General features: G+C 44.4%; 1 long non-coding RNA gene across 1 annotated transcript; it reads left to right on the plus strand.

The window, feature by feature from the left end:
• Positions 1-64: 64 nt before the first annotated feature.
• On the plus strand, positions 65-14,084 carry LOC108961913 (uncharacterized). The gene is made up of 3 exons (XR_001990324.3): positions 65-282; positions 12,325-12,473; positions 13,626-14,084. It is a non-coding gene; the product is annotated as an uncharacterized LOC108961913 (long non-coding RNA).
• Positions 14,085-17,602: the final 3,518 nt, after the last annotated feature.

Consider the following 17,602-nt stretch of genomic DNA (forward strand, 5'->3'; position numbering starts at 1 on the left):
TCCCAGAGACAAATGGGAGTGATATTTTTATAGGCAACTGTTATTGTTGGTAAGCCCTTTCTAGGTCAGTCTAAACCAAGACACGTAGCCCCTCCTGGCTGACTCCCAGCTTCATGCAAGCTGGCAGCTCCACTGGGTGCTGGTTTGGAGGGCACCTGCTGGACAAGCCACACTGACAGAATTGGGAACTGCCTACAAAACTGCACCTAAGCCAGGGACCAAAATCCAGGAGTGCTGAACTCTACTCTTTGAGGGAAAAGAAGAGTGACAAATGATTTTCAGGTAAGAGGAAGCCTGGTCATCTGGTGCTCCTTTGCTGAGAGATGATACCAGTGCAAGCTCCCTGTTTGGAGTTTTGCTCCCCCTCAATGTAATGGTGCTCTTCTGCTTACAAGAAATCAGCACAGTGTTAATTTCACTGTGTCTCAATTATTCCTTTTCTGGTTTTCTACATATATGGCTGCTTTACTGCTTTAATGCAGTATTTTCCATTAAGCAGTTCTATGCAGCACCACAAAAATAAACACACAGCAACGTGCGTAAGATGAAACCATTAAACTCACTCAAAGAACACAGTTCATAAATTAAAAATGCTTATGCTTATACTTTATTATTGATTGCTGAGTTGATACAAGAAGAAGAACTTGCCCTTAGGAAACAAAACTCATGGTTCCTTAAGCTTTTCTTTGTCAGGAAGCCAAAAAGACAACATTAAATGGAAATGTCACCATTTGTTCTTGTCAAATGTAGTTTATTCAATTGGATCTTTTATAACTCTACTGAGTTATACAAAGAAGGTTAATATTTTTTATTGTTTTTCTTCTTGCTGTGCCTCTAATGCACACAGAGATAAGTTGGCCTAGTAAAATATACAGTGTAATTTGGTAATGTGTTTATTGGATTCCAGTAAAAGACTATGAGAAATTATCCAAGATCTTTGCTTTTTCATCTAAAATTTTCTTTCTTCTCTCTCTCTTTTTTGGTTTTTTTTTTTTTTTTTTCATTGTTTGGGAAGGTGGGTAATAATCTTGCAAGTTTTTGTTTCCTGAAAATTCTTCAAAAAAGAAATTTCTAGAAGCAGATTTGGGTTTTTCCCCTGAGTTAAGAAAGAAAGAGAGATTGTTGGTTTGGGGTTTTTTCCCCTGAGTTAAGAAAGAAAGACTTCCTGAAGAACAAGGTCTTTAGACACACTCATGTTTTCAAAAATTTAACTGTGGTGGTGAAACATATCTGACATATTGCAGAATGATAAGAGGAGCCTGGATTTACAGTAACTTACCACTCAAAACTGTCTTGTAGAGGGTTCAGATCCATTCTGGGTTTATAGATATGGTTTAAACCAGCAAAAACATATTCCTTTTTCCTTGTGGGGTTAGTTTTCTGCCCAATTGGCAGCTGGAGCTCCACTCAGCTCCAGAGGTCAGAAAAATATCACCAGTGATGTAAGGAAGGGAGGCAGGAGCATGCAGCCAGTTCTGGGCAAGGAGAGGACCAGAGTGATGTGGATTTTAGGTTCACTTGCCCAGTGACAGAATTGCAGCCAAAGCAGCTGGGTGAAGCTCTGGGCATGCTCACAAGTTCTGCTGAACTGGGACAGTGCTACCGTGCCTGGCCACAGATGGAAGAAAAGGAGAAGCAAGGCTGTTCAGCAGACTTGGGGCTGAGAACCACAAGTGTGGCCCATGGCTGCTTCTTGAAAGTACATGCATGCACTTTCACTCTGTGAATCTACAGGAGATGAGTGGATTTCTTGAAAGAACCAACACCCTTCCTGGAAAAATTGCAACAGTTCAGAAAAGGTGAAAGTTGTGCACTGCCACCTTCTCTCTCTTGTGATTAGCTCATCCTCTGAGACAGCAGGAGCTGCCATCCCCACCGTGCCAGGTTTAGGGCTTTTTCTAAGTCTTGTGTTGTACTGGGAGCTGCTATCATGTTTGAACCCATCTGAGGACATGAAATCAACTCGAGTCTGGGAAGCCACACAGGCTGGAGCTAATTTTTGCTCTCTGTTAATTTACCTGCCTGTGACTTTTTGTGCTGCCCAGGATTTAATCAGCTTGCTCTGGAGATGGATCTGCTGCATGTATGTCTGGAGCTGGGCTGGTGCTGACTGATGGGCAACAGCAATGTCCTCTGGGCTGTCACAGCAGGCACAGCTGCTGGGCTGTGACATGGACAGAGCCCAGGGCCAAGGCTTCCCTTGGTTCCTGCATCCCTGAGTCTGGGAAGGGCATTGGAGAGATCTTCACACTTTGGCTGCCCTGACTGGTAAGGAACTAGTGAGGCTGACATGCAGAAACCCTTCCATCAGCTCCCAGGCCAGAGAAGGGAGCAGAAGGGCTGGAAATGAAGGTGTGCTGTGGCACACGCTTTGTGGAACGGCCTCTGGGAGGGACGCTGCAAACTGTGATGACTAAGAGTGGCCTGGAAGCTAAATCCCATCTAACTAAGGGTGTCAATTCATAAAACTGCTTAATCCCATTTAAGTGCAAGCTGCTTCCAACAGAGGTGGCCTCCTCACATCCCACGTGTGCACTCCCACCCTCTCCCTTCTCTTGCCCCCGGGTGTCCCCGAGCTCTGAGGTTGACTCAGACCGTGTTGTTCACCCAGTACAAAGCAGATGACATTCACTGGAGGCTCAGTTTGTGTCAGACCATAACTATGCATACAGGAATCTGACCTAGGAGGCTCCATCTGCAAGGGCTGAAGGAGAAATGCTGCTCTGTTTGGTAGCCTTCCCTTCGACTGGATTGCGTCAAAGGAAACCGGACTGTGCAGAAGTGAGTAATGCTCAGGGCTGAACTCCATCCAGCAGCTCAGGAGACTAAAAATCAGAAAACTACTGAAAGCTCCTCCTAGCTACTTCATGAAGGAAGCACACAAAACCTGGAGCCTTGCACCGAGCTCCAGTAAGCATGACTGCAAAACGAGAAGCCTTCTTTTGGAAGAAACCAGCCGGCCAAGGATGCTGATGTATTTATACAAGTAAACAGTCTGGAGGCCAGGAAGGAGCTCTGGTTTCCAGATAAATGCCCTCTCCCATGTTCACTTTATTACTGAGCACAGCTCACTTCCATTTCCTTTCCTATTCTCTGCTCCTGTTTCAGGACAGGGATGGGAAGGGTCGGAGAGGGGCTGGGGCTCAGTGCTCGCACAGTGCTGCGAGGGAACTCAACCCAAAATAAACTCTTTCATCACTGCTCTTTTTATGCCTTCATTTAAACACAGCTTTTCCATTCCAGGTGTAAACACATCTCAGGTTTATCACCTCTGGTTTCTGGGAATGGACATTCATTTTGGGAAGCAAGTGGAAGAGCAGCATTCTGCCAGGGTAGTTCCCAGTTGTCAGCAATCTGTTGCACGGGGCCTTGCTGCCAGAGCAAGATTGCTTCTCAGCAGTGACAACCCTGTGGTGATTGCTTCCTCCAGGCTTCTCTGATAAGTGTGCTTGCACACAAAAGGTGCTACAAACTTCTGGGAGGAAAGGCAGATCCGGGAAATTTTGGGAAGACATAGGTGGAAACTGAAAGTGAGAGACAGGAGAAGACTTCTGGGTTTAATCTGTGATGAAAAACCAAAACAAAACCAAAAGTACCCAAACTAACCAAAAAACCCTGCAAAACCTCGGAGAACTCAGGACATAGAAGTAAGGATAAAAGCCAAAAAAACCATGGGAGTTCTTTTTCCAACTTCTCCTCCCTGTCCTGCTCCCTGTTCCCCTGTGCTTGGTGTGGGTGTGTTGCTGCTTGCATCTCCCCTGCAGTGGGTCCCACAAGCTGCTCCTGGCATGGTGCTGCAGGGGATGTCTGGCACACACAGCCTGAGGCTGCCCAGGGGGGAAATGCCCACCTCAGGCAGCTGGGCATTCCCACAGCTGTCCTGCCTGCCAGCCCAGCACCAGGCACCCAAGCCAAGGGGAACACAGGACTGTGTGTGGCAGCAGAGGGGCTTCCCCAAGCCAGGATGTTGTGGGTAGAAGTCAGATGATGAAGAGAGGTTTGGGGCTCTCTCAGTGCCCACATAACACACCTCCCCACGAAGGCCTGTAGGTCTGCAAGAGCTCCCCTATGCAGCTCAGGACGTGCAGCCCTGCCCACAGTGGCACAGCTGCATCCCAGGCTGCAAATGAGGCAATTCCCAGCCTCCCAGGGGGACAGGGAGAGGAACAAGTCACTGGCACAGAGCACAAGTCCTGGCAGACCTGGAGAGAGCTGAACAGGTACTGAGCAGTGCTGGACTCCAGACTGCACACTTGACAGTAAAAGCCATTATCACACCAAGTAAATACATAAAAATACATTGCTTTAGGTGACTTTATATAGTAATGTCCTGCCTGTACCATTGCTGAAGTCTTTAGTGAGTTCCTTCTCCAGTAAACTGTGATCTTCTTTTTTTATTATTTTTAATTATGTACTATTCCAGAAATGTCATCCTATTTCCCACTGTCACAGAAAGTGCCTGAGGCTGTGATTGAAAAATCTTATGAAAAGACTCATATTCTGTTTCTAATCAGATATGTTTCTGTCTTTAGAGTACCTGCTAGTTTCTTTTTGCCTGCATGACATTTTTATTTTGATCTAACCTCTTCTTTCCCTCCCCCTGTTGCAGATCCTCTGTCTCCATGGCCCATTTCTCCTTCACAAGTTGCTAATGTGAAAAAATTACACTGCCCCATACCTGGGCAGGTCAGCTTCAAGCACTCCTGAATCACAGCTTCAGCCCATGTTTACGGTGGCTAACAATGAGAAGTGTTTTTACACTGAGGATAATGGTGTATTTGCACTGCAAGATCAACCTTAGATGTAAAAATCATTATTTATTTAATAGGCACATCAAAGAATACCACGAGAGAAGGGAATTTCAAAGTTTCCCAGAATAATTAGATTTCTGCTATTATGTGAGGCATTTTTTTTTTTTCTCCTAACTCAATAAGTAATAAAAGCGTAGTTCTCAGAAATCATTTAAAGCATTACTAGACTGAGAAGAAAAAAAAAAAAAAAAAAAGAGGAATTGTTTCCTTAGGAGCTAGAAATCTAGTAAGTGACAGGACTGCACAGCTAATGAGGGAGAGAAAGGTCTGATTTGGAGCAGACTGCAGCACTTCCGAAACCTGAGAAAGATTTTCTTCTAGGAAAGAGGAGAAGTACCATTGGGAAAGCTCATTGCTTGATTTCCTAGGGTACTCTCCTTAATGAAATGCATATTTAAATAAGCAAGAGCTCAGCAGTGGAAGTATCCCATAGCATCATTGTGCATTGTGCTCCACGGTACAGAAGCACCACTGAGGGCAGCCCTGTCCCCAGCATTGCATATTCTAGGTGGAGAGTGGCACAGAAAAGACATCCTTTGTGGATCTCCCCTTACAGATTTGTCAGAAGGACTTTCTAAAGCCTCTGATGACTGACTGTGAAACAAGGCCCCAGTTGATTAAGAAACCGACCGGCTTGGCGGAAGAATGAGGTCCTCAGTTTAAATTCAGCCTGGTTTCCGTTTTCTGAGCCCTTTCCACGGCTCACAGAGAATCCCTCACAATTTGTTAACCCTTTGCTCTGCCTGGCTGAGCCCTGGCAAGCCGTGGCTGGCTTTGTTGATGCTGTGCCCTCGAGCCCCAGGGTGGCAGGAGAAGGCTCAGCAGGCTGGGCTGGTGGGAGAGCTGGGTCCCCAGGAGCAGAAAGGAGGAACCAAGGGAAAAGGGCATCCAGCAGTGAAGGAAGGCTCACACAAGAGGTACTTTTTTCCATTTTTCTCACAGTACTTTCAAGTACTATCAAATACAAAGGTATATTTTCCTTTGTCCTTAATAATGTATATAAAAAAAAAATCTGTTTCAAGTGGCCCAAAGTATATGGCTGAAAGCTTTTCAGAGATAATAATCTGCAGGTGTGTTCCAGCCCTAGACAGTGATGGATCTGCTGCAGGGAGTCCTTCCAACAAAGAAAGGAGCTCCTTCTTGTGGGATGTGCAACACAGCAGGAATGAAAAGCTCAAAAGAATATTTATCTATGTAGAGGTGACAAAGATAGTGTCAGTTTGATTTTAAAATCAATACAGGCATTGTAATTAATTCTACTAGCAGGAAGCAAGACTCTTATGTCCATTGTCATTAGGGCTGGTGAAGTCAGGACAGGGAACATAAGTGGGAGATTAGTTCAGGACAGGAGAGAAAGGCCAGTTTCAGAGTATAGATTCCCCCAGATGGATTTTTAATGTGCCAGGAGGAGTAAAAAGGAGCCTTATCCTCAATGCAGTACAGTACTTTTGAGAGAATAGCACTAACAATAGCATACACAGCTGTCATAAGGAAATTTTTTTCTAGACCAGCTCCAAGAACCAAGGTCTGGACAAAAAAAAAAAAAAAAAATCCCTCCAATAACATGTGTGATAAATACAATACCTTCTTGAACCTAGAAAGAGATGTAGAAAGGCTGGAAAGAGCACTATTGTGCATGACTTTTGTGGTATTTGTGTGGAAAACTGACTAACAAGCACATGATGTGCAGCTTGGTAGAGTGGGGGGAAAGTGCTGGGACAGAAACCTGAGTTCCCTGAGAAATTATTCTGACTGACTCTAAAACAAATTCAGTTCACACTTTTGTAGGAGAAAAACTCCACTGCCAGATTTCTAATGAAGAGGTAGCCATGATCAAGCCACAAAGAGGCATGGTAAAGGTTTTAAAAACTGGCAACATACTGAAGAAAGTCTATATGGAATATGTTGGCTCCAACTGCAATATTGAAACAGCTGTTGAATTTCAGGCTGAAAAAGCATAAAATATTGAGAACTGGTAACACAAGCCCCAATTCTGAAATACTTGTGTGACAAGCAGAAGAGAAACTCATTAGGCAGCTGAAAATGTCACAGAACTAATTGTTTCATTTTGCTAGCTACCCTCTGTTGCATGCGTAACAAAAACCACTCATAAAGATGAGGAATATTCAACTTTTCAGGAGCAGTAGTAGACTCTGTGACATCTGAGCATCTCCATGCTCCAAATTCTCACTGTCTGGCACCACAGTAAAGAAATGTCACTATTCCCATTTTACAGACAGTGAGGTAGATGAAAGCAAATGAAGTGATTTCCTAAAGAGTGCTCTGAGAACTTGTTCACAGGTTAGGGACTGAACCCAAGTCCCCAAAGAGCTAGCTAAATCTTTGGCCATCTTTGGAAGTTTGGGTTTTTTTCTGAGCTGTGAAAAGGGTCATTGTTAATAAGGCAGAATTGTTATTCTTTTCTCCTTTGACAGATTTGAGGGTTTTCAGTGCCACCTCCTCGTTCTCTTGTGTTTTATATAGAGCATGCTCTGCATATTTGGTTGCAAGCCAAGCGTGCCTCAGTTCCCCATCTGCTCTTTTTATGTTGCAACTTATCTCCCATCCCACCTCTGCATTGTCTCTTATAAGTGCATCTCTAATCTCAAGGAGTGCTCAGCAGACCCAGACACCAGTGTCACAAGGGGTGGCTGCAGCAGCAGTGCCTCTCATGGTGTCCACAGTGCATCTATGGAAAACTTGAGCAGCCCTACTGGGTGTTTGAGATTATTTTCAAGAACCTTCACTAAGCATCCACCAGGAATAGGGAGACAGCTGTTAACACTCCAGAAATACCAAGTGAAGGTTTGAATGCCAATCCAGAAAAGGAGTTGAAAATATAGTAGATGATTTATCAAGGGCATATTGGAGAAGTGTGAATAGAGATGGGGCTGTCATGATGTGTCTTAAAGTGCCTGATATTCAAATGACTGCTTAGAGATTTCCAGTCAGACATGGCAAAATCCATGATAATGCCAGTGTTAAGGGAGTCTCTGTTAAATGGGCACCGAAAGCCAAAATGTGAAGAGCTTGAGGACAAGGAGATTTGTTGAGGACAATGGAATTTGGCTGATTTGGTTTGGGAAATTTTTTGGTTGGTATTTTTTTTTTGTTTGTTTGGCGTTTGTTGGTTTTTTTGTTTTGTTTTGATTTTTTAAAACATTCCAATGAAAATTGTTATAAAGAATCAAGAAGAAAATGGAATTTAGCACCATCCCACTTGCTAGCCCTGTCAGTTCTCCCACTCTGGATCCAAAAAGGATGGAGGGAGTCCTGAGGTCTGGGGATGGAGCAGTGAGTGTGGTGGGGCCTGAAGGAAGAGTATCTGCTGCTTTTGTTTCCCCCACTTCACCTCTGTTGGTATCAGAGGCAGCTGGGAGGCAGCCAGTCATGCCAAGGGAATAACAATTCAAACAACAGGAACTGGTAATAAAATAGATGCTTGGCAAGAGGGTTGTACAAGAGAAGAAGTGTTTTAGCCCTAGGTGTGAGGTGTGAATTGCTGAATGCAGCATGTTTAGGAAAGATGGGTATCAGCAGAACAAAAGGAGCTGCTGGCTCTGCTTGAGTGAGCTGTAAGCTCAGTTTTGTCTTCTGCTGCTCTAGTACTGCAACTGTTTTGACAGAAGCTTAATAAAAGTAGGAGTAAGCTGGTCTGAGGGACCTGTGTGTCCCACCTAGGAGCACAGCCCAGGTCCATCTGGGAAGTACCTGGCCATGTGTGGGCACAGATGCCACTTCTGTGCACACAGTTGCCATGCCAGTGCCAAGAGATGTGGTGTGTGCGAACAGGAAACTCAGAAATTGAGTCTTGAAGGTATGGGGTTCATTACCAGAGATGTAATGTCCCTTGAATCTGTTTAATAACAGTGTCTTAGAACAAAATGATCACAAAAGAGACCAGCAAGGTTCTGTACATCTTGAATACAGGGTATGGATACTTGTTGTCTTAGATAGCAAAGGTTCTAACATCATCATAGTACAAGGATTTCATATTATCAGAGCTTCATGCCTTCTTGATACAGGCAGCTCCTCTACACACTGACTTCTCCAGGTCCTCACAGCAATCTGACTCTCCTCACTCCTCTTTCCTTACTCTTATATAGCACTAGTTCTTATTGATTGCAGGTGTGGCCTGTTAAGATCAGGCCCACCTCCAATCTTCAGCAACTGAAACAGCTGCAACTCACTGGGGGACAAGATCACCCTCTACAGATACTGGGCTCTGACTCTCTGCCTTTGATGTTGGGTGTTTATTTATTTCTATGCAAACTGGACTCTGAATGCTGCTGAACTGGAATTCAGTTGCCCTGTGTTGCTCTGCAAGTGTGAACAGACCACTCCTGAAAGGTGAGGGAGATCTGTGGTGTTTGGTTGCTGCCTGACACTGGTTCTACACATGTGTGAAAAGGTGGGGTCAGACTTGCTGTATTTCACTGAAACAGGCTTAATAAAAATGTCTTTGTTTTGCCTCTGAAAGGAAATGTTCTTGATGACAGTGAACACTTAGTACAAATGATGTAATATTAGATTGCTCAACACTTAACATGGAGAAAAAGCTTATAAAAATTGGATAGGTGAAGATTTATTGAGAGAAACCATGGCAAGCTACCAGGAACAGAAATAGCCACTCTAAGAAAGCAAAGTCCAGAGCACCTCTGAGGTCAGGGCTGTCCAGACAGTGAGATAGTGAGAAATGGTTTCTCTAGAAGCCCGGGGAATCTGAAGTGCTCTTGGAAGAATTGGATGGATGAGACATGCTGGTGCTCTGAGCTCTCTCAAAGCTACTTTAGGCCAAATACCCAGCCTTTCTCCTACAAGTCACTAAAGCCCTGCTTTAATATGTGCCATTTATTTAACACAAATGATTGTTCAGCCTGAACACATACCAGTCACAAGGGGCAGGCAAAGAAGCTCCAGGTAGGAACACTACCTTTGGTCTAGTGTGTGAAACAAGTGGGAAGTTCCTCAGAAAACCTGAATTTGCTTTATGCAGCTCATTGCTATCTGGATTACCTTCCTGGGCCTTCCTTATGACTGCCAAAAATAGCTTCCTCTGATGCCACAGGACATGAGAATGATAACATAAGGCCAGGGCAGCATAAGGTGTCTGATTCCTTTTGCTTCACACACCATGTGCCTCTTACCCCTCCAGGCACAGTTAGAAGAGCCCTGTGAGGGGACTTATCTTATTATGCAGTTATTTGAACCTGGGCAGGTGTTTTACATGGTCCTTCCTGACCTCTGAACCACAGAGTGGACAAATGAACTGCAGATATTGGCTGCTTCATGGCATTGTTACCTGGGGGAGGCACATCCATGTTCTACTGTAGAAATACAGCTCTCAGTGTCAATTATCCAGGAACTCATCAAGGTAGAAATCCCAATTCATGTATTTATGATCCTTGAGTAAGTGACTCCGGAGACAAGCTGAAATGAGCCATCATTTCTGGGGTGATCCTCTCTCCTCGAGCACTGACAGCTTTCCTGAGTGCTGTCATCCCAAGGGAGGGCACTGGGGCTACCACATCAATCATTCCTGAAGGGTTGTCAGGCCTGATGGGGCAAGAGCAAGGCTGAGCCAAGGATGCTGCTGCCTGTCTGGGAGCTTTCTGACTGAACAACTTATCCACGGGGCCCAAATGGTGCAACTGGAAAACAAAGCAGCAAAATCCTAGCTGACAAAAGTGGATGGAGGCAAGCCAGGACTAGAGCAAACAAAAGCTGCAAATAAAATATAGATCATCTCAGCCCAGTTGAAAGAAAAAAAAAAAAAAAAAGATTCTTGTGTGGCCAGGGTAGTCCATGCAGAGATGGGCACAGAGAAGGCTTGGGAGTTTGGACCTTGATTTATGTCCCCTCTTATGACACTGGAACACAGTGGGGAAGGCAGAACTATCAATCCAGCACAACAGAAATAGAAAAAGTCATGTTTTTCTTTTAGAAGGAGGGGATGTGGGACAGCCTCTAGTTCACTGTGTCCTGTCTTGTTTAAGGGGTAGCTTTAATCTCTGGTCTGCTGGGCTGTGTGTGTTTGGGGTGAAAAGGTGCTGACCCAGGGAGGACCCTGAGAGAGGCTTTGGAGCAGAGCTGAGGTTTTCTGAGACTGGTCCATGAGCCCACCACTTATATGTGGTTTCAGAGTGCAGACAGCATACACAGCTTGGAGACTGGAACACACCCCCAGAGCTGTTATGATAGCTGTGGAAATGGCAGTCACTCTCTGTGGAGCCACAGCAAGATGGGTCACTGTGGTAACATCCTCTGTTCAGGAAGGGATGCTCCTGGTGCTTGGGCTCCAGCCAGAGGTTCAGACTTGGGAGGGAAATGTGCTCCACCAGAGCTGTTCAGCCTCACACAATGACTTCAGTGTGCCTAATTAATTCCTAATTGCTGGGGGAACCACTGGCTGGTGCAACTGTCCAGCCTCCCAACTTCTGGCATGGTGAAAGGTGACCAGGCTGAGCATCCTCCCTCTCTTTCCTGGTGGTGCTAGGATCCATGGTGGGTGCATCTGCTGCAGCCTCAGAAAGAGAAGGAGTTGGTGCTGGTGCAGTGGGGAAGGGACAGGCAGAGACAGTCTCGTGTGTGGCAGGGGCTGGCCTTGGCCATCTGGACAGAGTTTGAGCTGGCACTGCCACCCAAAGGGACAGAAATAAATGAGGTGGGTGGGAAGTTGTGGAGGATAACCACAGGGCAAGAGCATGGGCTGCATCTGTCCACAACACCCACACACCATGGGAATGGCACTGCTGAGGCCTGGGAACACTGCAGCATCCTGTGTGTTCCCTGCTTCCTTTGTTTTTCCCTTGGGGTATCATTCCCTGTGAGCATTGACCTGAGCAGATGTAATGTATTTAAGCTTCAGTCCAGCTGTTTGTACTAAAGAAATGTCTTTTGTGTTTAAAGGTGCTCATTCTGTTACTGGTAGTTGTAAACAAATTTTCTGAACCTTACTGTTTCTCTGTTTTTAAGAGTATCTGTTTCCCATAGTGCTGCTGGGTTTTACCTTTTAATTACAAACAAACAAACCAACCCCCAAACAATTTTTATGTCATATGTTTTTATATCTTCACCATGTATTATAACATATTAAACCTTTCTTACAGACTGACTGATAGTGGGTAGTTGGTCTTATTGTCCTAAAGCACAGTAGAAACTAGACTTAAAGAATTAGATTTGACCTCATCTTTTTTCTTTTTGTTACATACATACCACTCCTCTGAAGCAGACTGCTCTTGTACCTCAGAAAATTGAGACATTAATTCACAAATTAGTGTGGCATTACTAAAACAAACTCCACCCTCTTCCGAAAGCAGGAGTTTGAATTGTGAACCATTCAGTCTACTTCTGCCTTCAGAAAATGAAATGTCACAAACTTCAGAAACTTAAGAAATTGTTATCTTGAACTCCATCTCTAAGAAGGGGACATGGGAAAGGACCTTTCCCATCAAGTCTTACACTAATTCTTTAAGCTTTGAACCAGTTAATCCTGTCTTTATTGTTGTTGTAGCCCAAACTGACTCAATGGGATGTCTGGACTGAACCATAGGCAAGAACCTCTCCTCCCAAGCAGAGAGGATTCCTGGGAGAAGCTCATGCTGGAATGCAGAAGGGAGAGGGCAAACCCAAGACACTGAGGCATCAGATACACCAGAGGTGGTGAGTAGAGAAATAAATAGGTGAAAACAGAAAAAAAATGTTTATCAATATGATGGCAGGAGCTTGATACATGTGAAACTTTTATATCTATGTATATATGTATTTAAATATAAAAAACCTCACCTTACCCAGAGTTGAGGCTTTAATTGCCAAGCCCTAGAGACCTAGAGAGGTCACAAAAAACCTGACAGAAGGCACAGAAGATGAAGATCATTAGCATGATTAGAGTTCAAGTGCAGGCAGGAAAATAAAGAGACCAGAAATATCTTGCTAAGAAATAACAGGGTTTTCAAAGCAAGCCTTGAAGTGTGTTTATTAGTGGAAAGGCAAGAAACCTTTACTTTTAGCCAAAGACTGCCTGATCTGCCATCTTACACATTATTTCAGCAACACTACCAAAGCAAGATTTCCTGTGTGTCACTCCAGCTTGCAAACTCAGAAGCTGCCTTTGTTTTGGGAAGAGGCAGGCTAAGGTGAGATGCTGAGGTGTGGCTGAGGTGTCAGCTCTGGCAGCCCTGTGATGGGGGAAGATCGTGCCAACAGAGAGCTGGAAGTGCTGTGCTTGGGGCAAGCCCTGGTGCACAAATGCAGCCAGGTTGGCTCAGGCAGGAGCAAGGGATGTTTGCATGGTGCCCTGGCTGCTGCTGGGCTTCCTTCCTGCCCCAGGGGCCAGTGATTACAGGCTGCAGCTGCTAATTACCTGTGGGGAATCACAGCCATGGCATTCCTCTGCTGGACTCTGTCCTTCAGGGGCTCACTGCTGGCTGAGCAGACCCATGGCTTGCTGTCTCCAGCAGGCTCAGCACAGCCTGCTTCATCCAAGCAGGTTGAAATCAAACCCTGAACCTCGTTCATCTCTGCAGGTCTCTGAAAGAGAACAGCAATCAAAATTGATTTCATATTCTTGCCCTGAATATCAGAACTTATCCTCAGAGGATACAATGTACTTGTTAGCCCCAAAAGCCACTCGAATGGGTGGATAAAACACAACAAAACCACCCCAAACCAAAAACCTGAATTCTTAATCTGTAAATCTCTGGAGAGAATATTAGCTTTTTATTGTTTCCCTATCATTAAAATGCAGGAAGCAGTCCTAAATGCCTCCCTCTACAACTTCCCATTATTTATCATATCAAATGTCCTTTCTTCCAGGCTCTTTGGTTGACTCCTGCAGATAGATTATGCAAGCATGTTCAGCATATGGAGCAGAACAGATCCAAACTCTGTTCAATCAAATGCAAAGTGCCTTCATGTGCTGCTGCTTCAGAGTGTGAGCTCCCAGAGAAGGCAACGCACTGAACTGTATTATGAACTGAGAGTATGAAAACACCCAGGTAGTCTTGGAAAAATGGTTAATCAGTAAGTATTCACTGGAGTTGGCAGGCAAGCACACTTTATGAATGCTTGTTTCATAAATATTTATTTTAAGAATTGAATTTTGGGAGTTTTCAGACAAAAGAAACCATAAAACAGTGAAGAGAAACTTCGAGACTGAAATTCTTGTGTGTGTGATTTGTTTTTTTGCTTTATATTTCTTATAACCTCTTTTCTTCTTTTTCATTTTGAAAGAACTGCAGAAACTAAAAGCTACAAAAAGCAGTCTCAGGCAGAATGCAGAGCCAGCACCAGGTATCCAGAAGAATGAGTCAGTACTAGAGAAACCTCCAGCTTGTAACCAAAATGCCTCGAGCTGTTTGCACTAAGTTATCTTGAATAAACTATGTGTTGTGTATTTCCTGAAGAGCATGACCAAAAACTCACTGAGACGGTGGATCTCCAAGCAGGTTATGGCTGAAAGCCTGACTAATGTTTTATGTGTCTTTTTGGTGCATTTCCAAGAGGGTGTTTGTTTGTTTTTACTCATTTCTTACTCATGAAAAAAAAAAAAAAAAAACCCAAAATCAACAACCCAGTGAACTTAAGTAGGGTTTACAATACAGGATTCATTTTTCATTTGTTAGAGAGCATTTCCTCTAGACTGCAGACAAATTGTTTCCCGGCACAGAAAAATCTCTATTGATGTGGTCAAGATTTAAAATTTAGCAATGTACTTCCTCTACTGGGGATGTTCTGAATTTCTTCAGTGCAGTGAATCATTCTGGTGGTGGAACCAAACTCAACTTACTTATGCTGAATGGCAAAAGAACAACAAAAACTTGCCCAAATTTGAAAATATCACTGAAAAAGAATAAAAGCACAATTGTCTTCAGCCATTATGGGCTGCCCTAATTTGAATCACATGGGAAAATGCTTTGTTAATGGCTTTCTTCCTTTACTCTTCATTGGCAACAAACCAAACCAAACCCTTTTCTTTGTTCTTCTCCTTTATGCATAGCCTTTTCATCTGGTTTTAGAAGAAGCTGGTCCTGTGGTTTGAAGTACCTGAGATCTGGGGTCATTTCTACAGATGTCCACAACAGCCAGGGACTGACCACCTTCATTACTGTGCTGTAAAATGGGAATATTCCACTTTACCTCAGGAGGCTGTTGCTAGAAAATCTATTTATTGCTGTAGGATGTCCAGCTGGTATTAAATAATACCACAGGATTATTTAAGGCATTTATATAGTTTGTATTTTTCCTTACAAGTGTGTGCTGTGTAGAGTTTAAGCTAATAAGTCCCGATGATGATTTATGATGAGGAATTCACTCTTAAGAGGAACAAATTTGAATAGATTTAAATACATACACGTAAAAGAAATATGTGCAGCCTCCCAGAACTCTTTGAAATATAAATGTGAGAATTCCTTTAGGTATAGTGCTGGAAGCCTTCACGTCAGACCATATTGTCAGGTGCCAGGCAGAAGGAGCCAGCCAGACTCACTGATTTATGCAGCTTTCTGCTGGAAGACCCCAAAGACTGCAATCCTCTGTTGCTCTCAGCTGTGGGGCAGGAGGTGGGACAAGCTCCATTAATGCCTCCTTCAGCTTTTAAAGCCAAATAGAAGGTTTATTCCCATGTGTGCTGCTGGACCTACAGTCTTTTGTCTGCTTTTCTATACCAGCTTCTCCATGTTTGATATTCATTTTATTCCCTTCCTTAGAGTATTATTTACAATTGAAGAGCAGAATGTTATAGGCTGAGCTGACAGGGCACTAAATATAGCAAAAGCAGGGCAGTTCCCCACTCTAATCATCTCCTTCTGCTTTTATGTAGATAGTAAATGATGGGCCACAGAGGGAATTGCCATTTGTCTCTAGGAAATACATGTCAAAGGAGTTTAAGCGCTACATCCTGCCCACACGGGGAAGTTAATTTAGGCTTGACGCAGCAGTGCTGGCTTTCCCTAGCACGGTGCAGTTGCAGATGAGCTCTTTAGTCCTTCAGCTGAGTGCCATAGAGACCGTGGTTTTGAATAGGGTACTTACAATGGCAAATGGCACCATTTCTAGCCTGAAGGAAAAGGCAAATTTCAGCCAAAGCCCGGTGCCACTCATTCACATCATGCCGTCTGTCTGTCCCGCCTTGGGAAGCAGCCCTGCCTTGGCCAAGGCTGGGCTCTGCCCCACAGGCCCTGGGCCAGCCGGAGGCTGCCACTTGCTTTGTCTGTGCGTTGGGCTCGTTCCTCTGACTTGCCTCCCCTGAGCCAGCTGACTTGCCTGTGCTTTTTTCCCTCTGCCAAGTCTGCTTTGCTGCCTTCTTTCAGGTCGGGAGCTGTTCTGCTGCCTGCTTTTTTAACAGCTGTCCAAGTGCGCAGGAAGAGTTGAACCAACACTAAAACCTTGCCAGCTCTGCTCACTTGGGTCCTCCAGCCCAAACGCAGTGCGCAAAAGTTTAGGCAGCAGCTTTGCCGATGGGGCTTAGCCCTAAATCCACACAAATCCAAGGTAATCTGGAAGCAGCTCACTGCTGCTTTAATATCAGCCTGAGAGGGGGCTGGAGGAGCTGGGAGCTGTGTGCGTGCCTTGACAGAGAAAGTTTGTGATCTAAAGGTTTCAAAATCTGCATAATGAAAACTGCCAGAAAGTTTAGTGCAGCAGTTCTGCTTTTCTCCGTGCAGAGCTACAGGGCACAGGTTAAGGCTCAGCTCCAAGAAGAGTGAGGTATTGCAATGCAAAGGAGCAGAGGAGATGCTGAGTACGAGGATATCAGTTAAACTTTCTGACCAGCCTAAGGGTACTTCAAGTATTTTATCCACTGGCTGACTAATGTAAAATACAAAAGTATTCTGCCTGGCAAGCCAGGGGCAGAACTGCAGTCTCCACCCTCCCAAAGGATGATTTAAATACAAAGCTACGATGCCATGTTCTTCCTTTCCTTCTGCCTGCTCAAATGCACTTTTAATTATTTAATGCAAGGTAGGAAGGCACCAAAATCTCTCTTTCTCCAGAAAAGCCTCAGACAGGGTAGACAGAGACTTCTCTTGCGAACACCAGCAACTCTCCTCCTGCCTTCATTGGAATTAAAATCACACTCCCTGTGTTCTGAGTGACCACCTAACCCTGAGGCACAGGAATAATGGGGTGCTACCTCCTCCCCAGCTGTGAGCTGGAGCACAGCCCAGGTACTGTGGTATTTTTTACCTAGGCAGTCTCAGCAGTGACCAGTCAGCCAAACCACCAGCCTGATTGTACAGGAGTGTGGGCAAGAGCAGGAGCTCAGGCTTAGGCTCCCAAGGGCTACGAGCTCTTCAGGGTCCACTATGGATTTAGACATTCTTTGTGAAGCCACCATTCAGTAAGAATTCTCTTATACCCTGGTGAATGTACAAAATACAGATGATTACAGTGGTCTATAAAACCCAAAAACTGGACACACTGCTTACTTCAGTAATTATTTGGTCATTACAGGCAAAGCCTTTCAGAGTTGCTCCTCCTGAGGTGCTAAGGTTGCCTGCTCTGGTGGTTGTGTTGTAAGCCTGCTGTGTCCCAAGGCACCAATACTTCCCAGTTAAAACAGTGCAGATGAACACAAAGAAAGACAATAAAAAAATCTTCCACTTCCAAAGAATTGTTGGTGGAAATGTTTCCTTATTTCTGACACTGATGAAGGCAGCCTGCTTGTTTGCAGGGTGAAACAGAGTACAAACTTTTTAATCCTCAATCCCAAATTCACCTAAATGATTTAGGGCCAAATATTCCTCTTATTTACACCAGCGTAAATTTAGGGAAATTTCATCCAACTTAAT

This window comes from Serinus canaria, chromosome 9 (assembly GCF_022539315.1).
Source record: "Serinus canaria isolate serCan28SL12 chromosome 9, serCan2020, whole genome shotgun sequence".
NCBI lineage: Eukaryota > Metazoa > Chordata > Aves > Passeriformes > Fringillidae > Serinus > Serinus canaria.